The sequence below is a fragment of the Alligator mississippiensis genome, chromosome 16 (genome assembly GCF_030867095.1).
Source record: "Alligator mississippiensis isolate rAllMis1 chromosome 16, rAllMis1, whole genome shotgun sequence".
Taxonomy (NCBI): Eukaryota; Metazoa; Chordata; order Crocodylia; family Alligatoridae; genus Alligator; species Alligator mississippiensis.
This window is the reverse complement of record NC_081839.1, coordinates 6,528,250-6,545,784: the sequence shown is the minus strand read 5'-3', so window position 1 is coordinate 6,545,784 and position 17,535 is coordinate 6,528,250. Positions and strand designations below refer to the sequence as shown.

At 47.3% G+C, this 17,535-nt stretch overlaps 1 protein-coding gene across 1 annotated transcript in view; it reads right to left on the bottom strand.

The window, feature by feature from the left end:
* LOC102569169 (uncharacterized) overlaps positions 1 to 16,665 on the bottom strand; it is a 233,301-nt gene extending 216,636 nt beyond the window's left edge. The window contains exon 1 of the mRNA XM_059719607.1: positions 16,645 to 16,665. The gene's annotated coding sequence lies outside the window, so the exon portion shown is untranslated. The remainder of the gene's footprint in view (positions 1 to 16,644) is intronic.
* Positions 16,666 to 17,535: the final 870 nt, after the last annotated feature.

The following is a 17,535-nucleotide window of genomic DNA, read 5'->3' as shown; positions in this document are numbered from 1 at the left end:
GCTGGGCAGCTAAATCAACTTTGAGGATCCGGATCTAAAAGATTTTAGAAATAATAAAAAGGAGTTTCATCCCCACAACCCCTCAGGATTTTTAGATTCTCATTTTACAAATGTGGGGACAATGTGGCACTGAGGTTTTGACCCAAAATCTCTTTAAAGAAATATTAGTACCTCTTCTTCCCCCCTGCAGGGTGGTTTCTACATGCAGAGTAGGAGTGCCTCCCTTCTCAGCTCCATTGTTTTAGGCAACTTTTCTTCTGGAGTCTAAATGTTGTATGCAGCAACGCCCTTTGCTCCCCACCTCCACTACCATGAGTCATAAGCAGGGGTTGTTCAGCATCTGGAGCATGCATCTCTCTCAGCCAAGTTACAGACTTGCACAGCTGCCTTATCTGCTATATGCGGGAATCATTAGACGAGGGCATGAGATGCAGCTATCGGTGCCTGTGGCTGGTAACGGTGACTGCAGTTACCATAACATTATCAAAGTTATCTGGGGGAGAAGACAAAAATCATAGAGAAAGGATGGTTGGAAGGGACCTCAGGTCACATCTAGTCCAACCCCCTGCTCAAAGCAGGACCAACCTGAACTAGATCAGCCCACCCAAGGCTGCCAAGCTGGACCTTAAGAACCTCCAAGGATGGAGTCCACCACCTCTCTAGGTAACACGTTCCAGTGCTTCACCACCCTCCTAGTGAGAAAGCTTTTCCTAATATCCAACTTAAACTTCCCTTGCTGCAACTGGAGACCGTTGCTACTTGCTCGGTCATCTGCCCTCAGAGAACAGTGCAGCTCCATTCGCTTTCAAACCCCCCTTCAGGCAGCTGAAGGCTGCTATTAAATCCCCTCCCAGTCTTTTCTTCTCAAACCTAAGTAAGTCCAGTTCCTTCAGCCATGTCCCCCAGCCCCCTAACCATTCTTGTTGCCTTCTGCTGGACTGCCTCCAACTTGTCCACATCCTTTCTGTAGCGGGGGGCCCAAAACTGGACACAGTACTCCAGATGTGGCCTCGCCAGTGCAGAATAGAAGGGAAGAATCACTTCCCTCGAGCTGCTAACAATGCTCCTACATCCTGCGCTGTTGCCTTTATTCTATGCACCCACCTGGGTAAGTCAGGGCACTGGCAACCAATTCTTAGATGTTTCTCCTCTTGAACATTGGTTTGTGTCTGATTTTGCTGTTGCAGCTAAAAGCTGTCCTTGCCAGAGGCCCATTTGGAAAGTGTTGAAAAGCCTTACTCCCTGTCCAAATGGGTGAAAACCCATTTACAGAAAGTGACTATGCCAGTGGCATGAGGCAGTCTCTGCTCTAGTAGCTCTAAACTTCCCTCTTGCCCTGGCATCAAATTTGCTTCCAGTGCCAGCTGGACTGGTTAGGTAAGTTGGCCTCATTCACCTGGATGGAGCAGAGCTGGCTGACTCGCACATCCCAGAGAGCAGCATGCTGGTTGGAGGTGTAAGAGATGCAAGGTCAAATCCCTGCTCAATCTTGTCAAGTCATTTAGCACCAGATCCTCAAAAGTATTCATGTGCCCAACTTCCCATTGCTTCCGGTGGGAGTTAGGCATGCTTTGGAGGACCGCACGTCTTTGTGCCTCCATTCCCCATCTGTAGGAAGGAGTTAGCATTTAGCAACACACCCCTAGGCCCACGAAGGCATTAATAATGACTGAGGCACTCCTCAGGTGGCACAGCAGTGCGGGCCACACAAACGCCCATGACAACTCCAGTTCCAAGTGGTGAATCTTTTCCTCGTGTCCCAGTCCCTTTTTATTCACTATTTGTGAACTTTGATGCAAGCGAGTTTGCATTGCATGCATGCTTGGCAGTGGCTGGTCTCTACTGGAAACCCTGCATTTGCCACCCACTTTCATTTTTAACCCCTCTTCACCAAGTCAGTCTTTGGGAAGCTGAGCCCAAGTGATTTACCCAACACCACCCAATGATGGACTCATTGTTGGCAAGGCCAACAGGGTGAGTCGGGAGTACTGTCTCCCTGTTGTAGTTACTACATCAAACTGGCACTCGCCTCAGTAGTGTAGACAATAGTAGTATGGTCATCTCAATGTGTTATTCTCTCAGCACCCAATGTAGTATTCCTGACTTTTTTTAAATAGTCTTTTTCTTTTTAATATATTGAAACAGAGAAGTGTTTGGACAACTGTTTACAGAAAGCACTCCTATTCCTGGGCTAAGCAGCCTTTAGCACAGGGGGAACCAGACCTCAGTTGACAATCCTAGGTGCCATCATAGCATAAATAACTATAATAAGAATTGAATGCAATTTAATAACCAAAATAGCATGCTTTTAACCTCAGAATGGAGGTGCGCTGATGGAACCGAATGCAAAGAACAATCCCTGCTTCTCCTTTTCCTTCCCATGGTGCATTCACACCAAAGCATTAAACTAAGTTAAGCAGTTTTCAATTAAAATTACACAAACTTTACTCAGAGTAGAAGCGGTATCTTTTATTAGACCAAGTAGATTTTTGCAAAAAAAGTCTTTACTAACTTTGTAGGGAGAGTCCCCAGCATTGCATAGACTGGGACTCTGAAGCCTTGAAGCAAAGTGGATTTTTCCTGTGGTTGTACTTTGGGTCATTAATCATTTAGTAACAAATCTGAGGGTATTTGGGACTTCACAACTGTTTTTATATCGCACTGCATGGTTATTCAGAATTTCAGGGGGCAAAAATTCAGGTTCCAGCTTTATGGCACCCACACCATATGGTGATGACAACTTTTAATTAGTTATTAAGCTAAAGTTTTACCAGCTCTACGTTCATAAAAAAGCTCCTAGGAAAAACACTTTCTTAAAAAAAAAAATTGAATGAAAGAGGATATTTTTTATTTAAAAAGGGTCATCAAAAATAATTGTTCTACATTTTTTGTTGATTTAGGCTTTCCCCCGTTCCTTCACTTTTTTAGTTTCTGCAAATATCCCCCCTTCTTCCGATTGCAGAAAAGCAGCAACAATCAAAAAACAAAACAGAGACTATGCTGGCAAAGCATTTTTTTTTTAAATCAAGAAACAGAATGAAAATTATAATTTTCATTCTGAAAAAATCTCATTGCAAAATTTAATTGAAAGTGCACTAGTTAAGAACGTCTGATTTTTGCAACTGAGTCATAACGTAATGAACAGTAGCGTGTTGAGCATTTCCTAAAGCTAGTGATAATCTTTTCCTTTTGTAAGAAAGAACTAAGAAATCCAAACCCTTTTGTTAAGAGAGAGTCCTGATAAGATCTTGCTGCTGCTTACTCAGTCTTGCACAGGAAAAGATTAGACGCTTCTAAAGCCCGGGTTTAATTTCATAATGGAATATTATAAAATTGGCAGAATTACAGGGAATGCGAAAGAAAACCGAATTCTGTTCCAGAAGAGCAATGAGCAGCAGTGGCCATTATGGATGGACAATCTGGCTTCTAAAAATGTACCCATTTCTAAGACTTCAAATTATTTCCTTTAAAGACTCTGCCACTGCAGAAGCATTATTTATATTATACAGGAACCAGGAGACCCAGACAGATGACCTCCATATATATACATATATACATACACATATATGTATACACACACACACACACACACGCTTTGCCAGCACACGCACTTGCATCAGTTTAGTTAAGTCCATTTAGTTAAACCAATGCAAAGAACCGTGTGGATGCTCTGATTTCCCCTTGAAGTGCAGCTACTTTCCCACGTAGGCAAGACCTTAGCAGGATACAAACCCTGGTGCAAATGGCTTACAATAAGCAGACAAAGGAAAGCGAGATCAAAGACCCAAACTCAATGAGGGATCAGATCCAGATTGGCAAACAGGACTTGCACAGCATTTAGGTGCCTGAAACACAAGATGCAACCCTGAATACTTCCACTCCAGCAGCCCCAGAACTCTTGACTTGCTTAAATTCATTGGGGACCTACATTTTGCATTGGTAAAGTGCCTAAACATAAGCGGCCCTGCAAGCCCCCCTGTCCGAGCAACCAGACTCCTAGCTGAGATGCGACAATCAAGACATGAGGTGCAGAAGCACCTGCCTATGTCCCCAGATTAGTCCAAACCACTAGGCGCTCTCCCAACACTTAAATCATTGCCTGGGAAGCAGGAGACCTGGATTTTAGGCCCTCTTCCTCTTGGAGGGATTCAAAACCACATGCATGACCTGCCCAGGTGAGGACCCTAACCACCTGGCTGCAGAACAGAGTGGGGCCGGCACCATGCTCCAATGCTTTGCACACAGCCAGGGTTTTCCTTTCCCAACCAGGTTTAATGATAGGTGCTCTGCAGAACGCATACATAGCATCACCTCAAAAGCAGCTTGCAGCATCCACGTTAGATGCGACACCACGACTCACCATAGCAGGGAGCAAAGGCGCCTCATTTGAGGCATATGGAGGTTTTGCTGATTATTGTAATAACTGGACATCTTCCAGGGGAACAAGAGACAGAGGGAGCGGAAAAAATGAAGAGTCCGAGGGAGGAAATGTCAAAGGAGAGAGGATAAGTTTATACAGCCCCCACGGCAGTGGTTCTCCACTGGGGATGCCACAGTGCCCTGGGGTCCCATGAGATCCCATTAGGGGTGCTGTGCCACTTGGCCAGCTAGTCTGGCAGCACTTATGGCTGCTTATTCCTCTCATACTCCCCAGGCTGGCAGGAAGGACCACAAGGGTGGTCCCCAGCATGCAAAATCCCACAGGGGCAGCCTCAGCCACAGGTATCCTCATCCCCCCCGAGGTACAGACCAGGGCTGAGGAGGGGAAAGACAGTGGAAAGACTAGGGTATGGCAAGGCAAGGTCCTGCCCCTGCCACCCTTTCGTGTCACCAACTAGATTAGCGATTATCAACTTTTTTAGCCTCAAGGTGCTCCTCTGTATCTTTTTTGAATATTTGCAAAAAACTCAGAAAAGTTCTGGAGGGGGTGCCTTGAGGCTAAAAAAAAGTGAGAATCACTGCCCTAGGGTAACTGGGCCTGCCTTGGCTGCAGTCCTCAGGTGCCAGCAAATATAAAAAGCTAAAATCAAATCAACATCATCATCATATGGCATTGTCCAGGCACCATCAGGAAGATGCTAAGCAGGGACTCTAGCTTCACTGCAAAAAGTGAAGACAACCAGGTGCTACAAAGTGAGTGGCGTCTCTTGAGTGCCGACTGCGAGGCAGCAAAATTGGCCGTGCAGCTGTGGAAGCCTTAAGAGCGCTAGACAGGGAATGAGTCATCCCATACCTTCAAGAAGTTGCACTCGTGGATGGTGAGGATTACCAAAAAAGTCTTGTGAACAAACAGAGCCTGTCGTGTACTATACACATGCTGGCACATAATGCACTCGGGATGTCAGTGCTATTTAGTTTTAAAAGACAAGAAAAAAATAGAAGGTGGGCCCTCCTGTGTGAAGAGTACAGCTTATGGAGTCACGAGTCAAGGACAAGTTTAATCTGTGGCAATGGGCTTCATGGACAAGAGTGGGATTTGGAGACTGGAGCCATATGGTTGGGCTGTTTAGCAAGGAAGCCCATGTTGGACACCGAAATGATACTGGGATGACAGAAGTCGTAGCAGTAGAGGTCATGCAAAGTAATCAGGGCATGGAAAAGTGTTGTGTCTGTCAAAATGGAGATGACACACTCTTGAGGAAAAGGGGTAAGATTTGCACACAGCTTTGCTGGGTAAATTAAAGGGTACGGTATAACTGAAGATATCCTGACGCTCCGAGTCTGGGTGATAGGGAAGATGCTGGCTGTGGTCACGCAAGCAGGGTGCAGAGAGTGGAGAAAATTTGAGTGGAAATGTGTAGCTCAGCTTTGGCCGGTTGAAGTTGCGAGTGCAAGAGATTTCAAGACGAAGTGAGAAAGGCAGCAAGGGGAGGCTGAGCAAGAGTACGGCAGAGACTCATAAACCTACCTCCCCAGAGGTAACAGCTCACTGCAACTGTGGCACCCCTTTTCAAACTTTGAATCGCATCATCTCCGAATGCCCTCTCCGTGCACGCAATGAAACGCTATTGGATTTGTGCAATACAACACCCGAGGCTGCAAAACGTGGACAGTTTGTGCTCTGTGATCACTGTATCATATGCAAAATAAAAATAACCAGAGGTAGCAAGGAAGTGTAGTGAGGAGACAGGGTGTTAGAGGGAGAAGAAAGGGAGCCAAATCTGTCCTGTTGGATGCACCTAGGAGATCGGGAGTGGAAAGGAGAGGGTACCACCAAGAAAGGCACTGTAGGGAGCAGATCGGGAGGCAGGAGAGCTGGCAAGGGACAGTCCCCAAGGGCCAGGGAGAACAGACAGCTAAGGAGGGAAGAGGAGCCAAGACAATCAAATGCAGCCAAGAGCTCTCAGACCCCGAATGAATGGCAGCCTCCCTATTTGTCCCATCTTTCCTTACTATGGGTTTCTGCTGCCACCACTGCTGCAGCTCCTCCATGCAAGCCGGGGCAGGGCTCCAGCAGCTCCCAGCTTTTATCCAGCCTGCCATCTATGCTAAGGGATAAATGAGACAGTGCTTTAAAATGCCACCAGCTTCCTAAGCCCAAGCACTCAGGACACTGCTGCTACTAAGGGCAGCATTGCAAGCAAACATCACCCCAACCAGCGACCACATCTGCACCCAGCACAGCTCTGGACCAACCACGCCAGGAGCAGTGCCTTTCATTCTGCACACTTTGCTAGGAAAGGGCCGGATGGTCCGAGGGCCTTTCCACCCCATCTCTCCTTTCTTTATTTCAATGATCCTAACTACCCCTGGGACTAACCTCCAGCAACCACGCATAACCACTTCCTTTCTTCACCTGTCACCACAAGCTATATTGGGTTACAGATGTGAAAACTCAAGGTGTTAAACTCAAGAGAGTTTCATTAAAGCATAACAGGAGGCCTACATCTTGTTCAGCCGTTTGAGACCTTGTGTCGTTTGGGGGGTTGGGAGGACGAGGGGGGCGGCCTGTCTTGGTCCAGCTTAACTGGCGTGACAGGAAGCAAGCCCAGAGCAGTGCGAACTTGAAAAAAGTGGTGCCCCCCCTCCCCGTTAACACAAATGACGCCTTTTGCCTTGTGCTCAGCAAGGCTCCCTCTATGTTCTTGTGTCGCAGTGTGGTTAACATGCATTTGTTTCCTCTCTCTCAGGCCGGGGAGGGGGGGCTGTGATAAGTCACTTGGACACACACAACCAACCACAGCACCTCTCACACCACTTGTCGCTTGGTGAGCTTTCCATTTGCAAGCAAGAAAATCTCCTTCAGACTTCTCTGTGGCTTTGAGTGGCTCTTTCTTCTCTTTTGGCAGCCAGGAGATAGTATTATGGGCTCTGCCAAGACAATGCAAATGGCTTTGCTGCGGTCTCCTGGTGCCTGAAAGGAACTGTTTTGCTTCCCCAGGGAGGTCGGCTTTTTAATTCAATGAGCTCTCTAAACCTCCAGCTCCGGGCGCTGCAGATTAAACGCGGCCTCTAGCCCAGTTTCTCACCAGGCTCCGTACATACATCTCATTCACATCACTTCTGCCCTAAGCACGGGGCCACAAGTGACACCTCCACCATACCATATTCTCCGTCTTTTATCAACGGAGCCCAAAGCCATTTAACAAAGGTTAATGAAGTCTCTCAAATCCAAAGCACAGAGAGAAAACAAAATAACTGTACAAGCCCATGCCATGGATGGGTGGCAAGACTCAAATAGAAGCCAGCTCTGGTTTGATCATGCTGTCATTCATTGTCACGGCAGGACTTGTGTCCATCTCATCAACACACCTGCTCCCCATGTGCCCGTAAGCAAAGCTTTGCTAGCCGGGCGCCTAGACGGTTCACAAGTTTGGCCTTTTGTGGACCAAAATGCGGAGCAACCTTTAAAGATGAACCTTCACAGGGAGTGCTGTGCAAACCACATCCTCATAACCCAAGTCAAGTGCACTGGCAGCACTCCAGGATTTACTAAGATCCTGATCTGAGCCTTACTAAAGTGACCAGGAGTCCTCCCACTCCCAAATAACTCCATTACCCTTTGCAAGCATTGGGGGAGTGCCTGAAGACCCCTAAATTTGGGGATGTATTTGCTGTGGCAGCAGCTTGTTCTTTACCTAGAGCCATTGGGCCCACATCTGGTTAAGTCAGCAGGTCCCTGTTGACTTGAAGCTCCCCCACTTCATAGACAGTGAAGATCTGGGGCCAACGTCTTATTTGTAGCATCTCAGTCACTTCCATAGGATTTAATTGTGATAGGACTTAGAGGTGCCCATCACCAGAGTTTCTGGGGGCTCAACTTGAGACAGCTTAAAAGGGGCTTGATTTTGCCCCCATTAGTCAGGGGCTCAGCATTTGGGTACACGAGAGTTGGCATGCTCATGCACTGCCCCAAGATTGTGTGCACACAGTCTCAAAAGTAATAGATGAGTTTGGATCATATACTGGGCGTCCAGCTTGAAAATGTTTTTGATTTCTACGGTACCGAGAACCTGCCTTCCCATAGCCAGGCTCGGTGCCTGGATCTCAGATCTGGCACCAAAACATGGGAGATACCCAAACCTCTAGTCACTTTAAAATGCCTTTTTTAGGAGGAAGCATTAAGGCATGATGCCAGAGGTGGAGAGAGGGAAGAAGGCCCTCCCCTGGGAGGAGCGGGTCCTGGCTTTCTGTCCCTATTTTCTGGCTTACTTCTGTTACTCAGCGACTTTCTAATGTACAGTGTATAAACAGTCTTGGTGGCAGAAACTAAAACCCATTTCCCCCATCTCTCAGGTTAAGACTCTAACCTCTAGACTATACAACCAGGCTCCCTTTGGCCGACTATGAATCTGGTATTCCTGGCACTATACATGTGTAACTTCCCCAGGAAACTAGAGGGTGCTTTCCCAATGCAAGGCTGGCGATTAGGACATATGGCCAGAAAGGTCATGGTTGTGGGTTTGAATCTTTGCAGGCTGAGCAGAGCATAGCATCCAGATCTCCCACTTCCTGGGTTGGTGTTTTAAAATCACTAGGAAGTCGTGCAAAAGTCCGGCATCGCCTCTTCTTCCTGCTGCACTGTTTGAATGACAGCTGCCGGGGATGCTATGCCTTGAGCTGAACTCAATGCTGGTGTGGGGTATAAAGACGCCCAACAGATCCAGTCTCTTTGGGGAGCATCGATGTCCCCCCAATTCCATTCTGAATCACTACGGATCAAAGGCAGGAGTCAAATACCAAGTTGGCCAGATAGGGGTGCTTCTGCTTCCACACATATCCCGAGACGTTTTGGCCTGAAAAGCAGCACTGAATGAATTCAGGTGCTATAAAGGGGCTTGGTGGCTACTGGAACAGTACATTGTACAACATTTCATTGTACCTAAGCTCCATCTAGTCATCCTATCCAGACATGGCCTTTAGCGAGTAGATACCAGCACTGCCCTTCCTCACATAGGTTTTGGGAGGACAAATATGCCAGAGAGCGAGGTGCTCAGACCCCAGGGCAGTGAGGTCCAGGGAAGCACCAAAAAAAAAATGGCTTGCCAAGTTTTAGGATCAAAGGTTTGGGAGCGTTCTTATTTTAGCCACGCTCATTCGCCCCACCCAAATATAGTGTATGTGGAAAGAGGGTTTAACATTAAAAAAAAAAAAAAAATCAAAGATAAGCTTTATTTTATTCTACAGTTACTGCCATCTCAACATGTTTGCTTGAGGTCTGCAAGTTGTCAAACCTCCCCTCCTCCTCCTCCTGTTTAGCCCACTTGAAAAAAAAAAAAAAATGTACAAAGTATGAGTAAAGCTACATGCGAGAAATGAAAGATTGTGGTCTTCAGAAGAACTGATATCATAAAACCAACTCAATGATGAACTGTTTAGTGTATGTAACACTTCGCGTACTGTGTTTAGTAGATCATATTTGCAGGAGAAAGTAGCATCTCTCTCTTTCTTTTTTACACATAAACCTAAAAAAAAAAGGGGGGGGGGGGAGTTTGAAAGACATTACAGAAATTAAGACACAGTTAAATAAAACATATAATTGTAACTACGCGTCTAAAGCATAGTTTATTCCTATGAAGTATAAATACATATATATAGTCAGTAGCCTAACTGGGTTAGGCAATAACTCCTTTTCATTTCACAATTTGGTGAGAGTTAGGTATTTAGCTTGCATTTGGCCTCTTTTTTGAAAACCTTGGATTTAAGTGTGCGGAGATCCAACTCTGCCTTGAATAAGCACATCCAAGCCTGAGGGATGTTAGTGGGCATTTCTCAGGGCAGACTTCTGCTGTCCTCCATCACCAAGGCACAAATGGACGAGCCTCACTATTATTCATGAATTTCCCCTCCCAGCACTTTATTGGGAAAGCCTGCACAAAGGTCCCCTGGCTTCTCCACTATCCAGCACTTATGGTCCTGCTCCTGGGAAGCTGTATTCAAGGTGTTTTTTTTACCTCCAACTCATTTAACCTCCTTCCAAGTGGGGTTACCAGCAGTATATGCCTGCACATGGTCTGAACTCCCAAGTCCTGCTAGCAATGGAAGGGCTACAAGGGTGCAGCAAAGTGAGACCGGGTGCTGCAAATAGGATTTTCAGAGCATTCAGCCTCTCTGTAATGCCGTTCCCACAGATTAGGTGTTTCACATGCCTCCTCTGTTTACACAGACAGAGCTTAAACAGGAAGATGGTAACCAAGAAGAGAGTGCCCAGACCAAACTGCAAAGGGGAATCCCTGCATTCAGAGAGCAAGCAGGGTTTTAGGCTAAACTGGCAGAAACGTATGTGGAGCCCAGCACTGGGCCAGCAAGGGAAGGAGGGAGGGGGGCTGTAATTTAGCAGAACTGTACACAAGGGCAGCCTGCAGGGAAAGCTGTCTGTGCATCAGCACGAAAGTCAATGCCACCTTGAACATGTATTTTTTTTTAGAGAGAAATAGAAAAGCACAGCCAGCTTGGAATAGTAAGAGGTGCTCACAAAAGTAGCAGTCATCTCGTATCTCTGATAAGAAAGTTAGCAAGAAATAAAGATCAGCTCGGTCTTGCTGCCTGTGGCTGATTGATCTAGCCCCGTACTTTCTGACTAGGAAGCAGGCAAGACCTGCCCTGAGCGCTAGTGCCTTGTACTCACAGCACCTGTGACTTGTCACGCTGGGGAAAGAGCATTGCTATAAGTTCAGAGAAAATGAGGTCACCTAACCAAACATGCTCTCCACCCCACCAAACCCTTCGTTCCTATCTGCCTTCTTTTAGGCTGAACCCAGTCAATTTGCCCTCCTTAGATGACCTCCCATGCAGTGTGAATTGAATTCCCCGTCTTAGTCACATTCTAAGGAAAGCAAAGTCCCCATGTCTCAGCCCTGGAGGGGCGGGTTGTGAAGTCAGTGGTATGAGTGCCTGTGTGGATTTAATGGCATTTGCACCCATGAAGTCATTCTGCGTTCACGCTGATGTCAGAGTAAGAACTGGAATTTATTACAAATGTTTCTGTGCCTGTAAATAGCCTTGCCCTCTCCCGGGGAAGCTGGCTGGGGATTAAATAAACACCGACACGAGATCCTATTAACGCCTGCATAAAATGGATATGATTGCACCATCGGCAGAGCCACTTTGTGCACAGGTGTAAGCATCAACCCTAGGTGAGAGGTAGGGCGGACTCGGAGCCACAGACTTTGCCATGGAGTGAGCTGCAAAGTTTGAACCAACTCTATTTAGACCGAGTACTCTCTAGGGGAAAGACGGCTGAACCCCAATTTGAGAAGCAAATGCCACATTACTCAGCGCAGCCCTGAAATGAGTTGGTATTTGCAGTCCCTACTGTAAAAACAACTCAAGGGCTCTCGGTGCTTCCACCGCCGGGCTGTCCGCTTTCTCTCCCCATGCTTAACCCCAGTGTTAAACTACTCAGAGGGCTGGGGGTAAATTTTGAGCCAAGGTTTTGAGGTTATTTCAAGTGTACAACAGTCTGCTACCTCACCCTGGTAGTTCAGAGATGTAGAGATGTCCCGTATGCAGGACATACATACACACACACATATACATATATGGGGGGGACAAGGCTGAACTCCTCAACGAGTTCTTTGCCTCAGTGTTCCTAAGCGAGGGGCACGACAAGTCTCTCACTGGGGTTGTAGAGAGGCAGCAGCAAGGCGCCAGACTGCCACGCGTAGATCCTGAGGTGGTGCAGAGTCACTTGGAAGAACTGGATGCCTTTAAATCGGCAGGCCCGGATGGGCTCCATCCGAGGGTGCTGAAGGCACTGGCCGACGTCATTGCAGAGCCACTGGCGGGAATATTCGAACGCTCGTGGCGCACGGGCCAAGTCCCGGAGGACTGGAAAAGGGCCAATGTGGTCCCCATTTTCAAAAAGGGGAGGAAGGAGGACCCGGGCAACTATAGGCCAGTCAGTCTCACCTCCATCCTTGGTAAAGTCTTTGAAAAAATTATCAAGGCTCACATTTGCGAGAGCCCGGCAGGACAAATTATGCTGAGGGGAAACCAGCACGGGTTTGTGGCGGGCAGATCGTGCCTGACCAACCTAGTCTCTTTCTATGACCAGGTTACAAAACACCTGGACACAGGAGGAGGGGTGGATGTCGTATACTTAGACTTCAGGAAGGCCTTCGATACGGTATCCCACTCCATACTGGTGAACAAGTTAAGAGGCTGTGACTTGGATGACTGCACAGTCCAGTGGGTGGCGAATTGCTAGAGGGTCGCACCCAAAGAGTCGTGGTAGATGGGTCGGTCTCGACCTGGAAGGGTGTGGGCAGTGGGGTCCCGCAGGGCTCGGTCCTTGGAACGATACTCTTTAATGTCTTCATCAGTGACTTGGACGAGGGAGTGAAATGTACTCTGTCCAAGTTTGCGGATGACACAAAGCTATGGGGAGAAGTGGACACGCCGGAGGGCAGGGAACAGCTGCAGGCAGACCTGGACAGGCTGGACAAGTGGGCAGAAAACAACAGGATGCAGTTCAACAAGGAGAAATGCAAAGTGCTGCACCTAGGGAGGAAAAATGTCCAGCACACCTACAGCCTAGGGAATGACCTGCTGGGTGGCACAGAGGTGGAAAGGGATCTTGGAGTCCTAGTGGACTCCAAGATGAACATGAGCCGGCAGTGTGACGAAGCCATCAGAAAAGCCAGTGGCACTTTATCGTGCATCAGCAGATGCATGACGAATAGGTCCAGGGAGGTGATACTTCCCCTCTATCGGGCGCTGGTCAGACCGCAGTTGGAGTACTGCGTGCAATTCTGGGCGCCACACTTCAAGAGGGATGCGGATAACCTGGAGAGGGTCCAGAGAAGGGCAACTCGTATGGTCAAGGGCCTGCAGACCAAGCCCTACGAGGAGAGACTAGAGAAACTGGACCTTTTCAGCCTCCGCAAGAGAAGGTTGAGAGGCGACCTTGTAGCTGCCTATAAGTTCATCACGGGGGCACAGAAGGGAATTGGTGAGGCTTTATTCACCAAGGCGCCCCCGGGGGTTACAAGAAACAATGGCCACAAGCTAGCAGAGAGCAGATTTAGATTGGACATTAGGAAGAACTTCTTCACAGTTCGAGTGGCCAAGGTCTGGAACGGGCTCCCAAGGGAGGTGGTGCTCTCCCCTACCCTGGGGGTCTTCAAGAGGAGGTTAGACGAGTATCTAGCTGGGGTCATCTAGACCCAGCACTCTTTCCTGCTTATGCAGGGGGTCGGACTCGATGATCTACTGAGGTCCCTTCCGACCCTAACATCTATGAATATATATGGACCCTGACACTACAAATGGCTCCACGTGGCAAAACCCTGACACCATGCAGAGTTATATTACAGGTCATCATCTTTTACAAAAATAAATAAATAAATAAATTAATTAATTAATTAATAAAAATCCAGGTCTTTCAGTCACACTGGCAGAGGAAAAAATTAGGATTATTGTGCCTTTCCACTGCAGGAATGAGAGATGGGCTGTAGGTGTCAGAAACTTCACGGAAAGTGGAGATGGGGGGGAAAACTACCGTATTTTATGGTATGCAAGTCAAGGTTTGGCACCCAAATATTGACCCTTAAATTTCCACCTTGACTTATACACCATATCCAGGGCCTAGTCTGGCAGCTTCCAGACTGCTGCAGCCATGCAGCTTCCCTGGTGTCCAGTGGCTCCTTGTCTCTGTTGCAGCGCTTGGGGCATCAGGTAGGGAAGAGGCAGGGATGGGGGGAGCTGCAGCACAGAGCATGGGGCTGAGGCTGGTGGGTGCATGAAGCCCACACTCAAGGTGGCAGTGGAAATGTAGAGCTCGGGTGGGCAGGGTATGGGTGTGGGGGGTGTAAGGGAAGGTCATGGCATGTGGGGACCCCCCCCACATGGTGCACAGCAGCTGGCAGGTGGCAGGCACTCATGGCCTGCACTGGCACTGCTGCTCCGCGGCACGTGGTTCTGCCAGCAACATCATCTGCTGCAACGCCCGCTACTTGAAGGCACACGTACAACAAAAGATCTTGCAAAGTACCATCAACAAACACAAGCACGTGTAACAAAATGGTCCAACGTGGTGTTGAGATAGAAGAACCTGGTTTGCACTTAATGCCAGCCTAGTGTGTCCGCAACTAGCAGGTGCTGCATATTAGGAAGTGGTTGCCATCTCAGATTAGTAATATTGATAGTTTGTCTGGTTTGGTATTTCCCCTAGTGTTTATTTAATAACAGTTGAAATACATTTGAAAAAGAAGTTTTCAGTAATGGCACTGACCTTCACATATGGGGCTGTACTTTTAAGCTACTACACGACAAGTCACACAGTGGGCTATTGTGGACACAGTATCTGTTTCCAGAAATCACTGCTAAACTTTCCTAACCCATTCATGATTCAATTTTGCTCCCCATCTGAGTTAAAGGTCATTAATAACTCATATCAATAAATGAAGCATCCAGTCATCTCTCTCTAAAGATGAAAGGGGAGAGAAAAATTGTGTAACAAAAAATATCAGAACTACTTGGTGTTTGGAGACAAAATAATTTCCAAAGTCTTGCTCTAACCACTCATAAAAGCCATACCTCTTGACATTTGAGGGGAGGGATGCTCCATTTTGGGGAGGAGATGACATAACATTTCACTTGAAATTGGTTGCATTTGAGTTAGGATTCAGGGTTTGGGGGAGGGTTGTTGTTTTTTTTCCTCCTTCAAATTTTGACTTTCAAATTTCATTTAGGGTAAAAGTGCATTCACATTTGTACCATGGTGTATTAGACACACACATAAACACTGAACGTGGAGATTTTAATTTTGCACACATTTGGATAAGAAAACAGCCATTTCATTGGGTTTTTGGCTTTTGAGTTGCAGTGCAGCGTGTGGCAGTCTCTCCAAGGCATTTCTTTATTTGGCCTCTAGTACTGCCGTGTATCCAGGGCCCAAATCCTCAGTTAGGTACTTGTACATAAATACATCTGAGGATCTGGGCCTGGATGCTGTATGGACTTGTATGTATTTATCTACAGAAGACCCTTGTAAGGGAAGCTTTGTTATTCCCATTTCACAGATGAGAAACTGAGGTCCACAGAGGCTGAGGATCCATTTTCCAAAGTGCGTGAGTGACCGAGGAGCCAAAGTCCCATTTTCATTACACATATAGATGCCCAAGAAACCAAGCCATTGAGAATAGACCTCTGCAGACCTTTAGGAATCTGGCCTCTACATGCTTAGATCACTTTTGAAAATTGGGACGCTCATTGATTTAGTCCTAAACTCTAGTTTTCATTTACATATTACTCCCCACAGGACTCCAAGACACCTTAGGCAGGATACAAACCCAGGCCCCCTGCCAGACCTATCATTATACTCACAGCATACAATAGTGGAGCAGCAACTTTTGAACAAAACGCACACAAAGCATTTCACCATTTGTATGCCGTTCTGAGCAACACGCACTTGTGCAAAAGCTCATCCATTCACTATATGGCCCTACAGAGGCACAAGGGCAGAGAAGACAACAGTAACATCAACAGGCAAGAGAGAGATGCCTTTGAAATACCAGAGATCTAGGATGGTTAGTGAGGACCAAACTGTTAATATGGCTCTATAGCAGTTTGCATCAATGCTCCCAGTAAAGAGTAAAATAAGTCAAGACTGTACAGGTGAGCAAGAGTCCCACAGTGTGGCCCTGAGTGCTGCTGGCTCCATTAAAATTGTAAATTGGGCCCAGCCACCGGCCTCAACACTGGGGCTCACGTCATCCCAACCCAAAAGCTCCACGTGGCTACAGAACCGCTCAGTGCATCCAAAGCAAGACTGACCCCCTGGACGGAGCGGCATACAGAACAGCGAGCTGGAAAGAGGAATTACTGCCATTTCTCATGTTTCTGTGACGCTGGGATTCCCCAAGACTAGATGGTGAGCCTGCAGTGTTAACTTGAGTGCCCATAGGAGTCTCTCCCCAGCCCCCTGCTCTACATAGAGCAACCCCAAAAGGTGGGCTTACTTGTGCTTCCAGCTCCTGCATCCTTGCTTGCATGACTAAGTCCAGGACCCCACAGACCTTGCACAAGCAAGATTTTGGGGTGGTGACAGTCCTCCACTGTGCCACAACTCCCCTGAGAGGGATAAATAACCTCTTTGAGAATTACTGAGAGGAAGATCCTAGAGTTTCTTGGCACAAAAAGTTATGATCCCAGAAACACATGGGTGAATGCAGGAATATTAAGCATGGCAGAAATACATACCTCTGGACTAGATTAACCCAGCCATCAGTGGTACTAAAATCACTGCTTGATAGCAATGCTCTTAAATCTGCTTCCCTGCACTGGAAAGGCTGCCTCTTAAATCAGAAGCAGTATAACCAGGTGCACACAGCACCAGGAGCAGGATAATTAGCTCCAGCTGAGGCTGAGTAGCACGGTCACTCAGGACGAATTAGCTCAATCAAGCCAGATGTGGATATGCTGGGTTTAAAGGCAGCCTACAAATTGCACTGCAATGTGCTCGATCTGTGTAGAATAGCTGCATTTTATGCAGTGAACAGCCAGTTTCTGTGACTGAACTGGAGCACTCAAATAAAGGAGTCCGTTTGCAGGGCTCCTCTTGCCCCCCTAAAAATCACTCAAATGGATTGAGAACTTGCTTCACCGACTTCAGAGCGGCTACTCTGCATTTCACAGCGGTGCACAGATCAGAACCTGCTGTGGGATTTACACTGAGATATTGGTAGAGGCTTCCCTCCAAACATCTGAATTAAATGAGTAACTTCCTTTGAAGTGGAGATGCAGCTGATGGTTATGGTATGTCAATCTGCTTCATGCAGAGCTGGTGAAACCCTATGACTCAGATTCATGTGGACTCCAGCACCTGCAACTTGCAGAAACTCGTTGGATGAAAGACCAAATTCCAGCAAAGAAAGTCGGATCGCACAAGGCACAGACAAAGTTTCTCCGCTGGGCACCCCTAGGAGTACAGCTGGCTGAAATTGCCCATCAGAATGGGTTTCTGTCCCAGATTGGTGATTTTGCAGAAAGTGCTGCTTTTTTTCAGGATTGTCAGAGGGCTTGGTGTCACCTTTGCCATGTTCACTTTTATGCGGTACAACAAAATAGCTGGAATGGTGACGCTGGAACAAC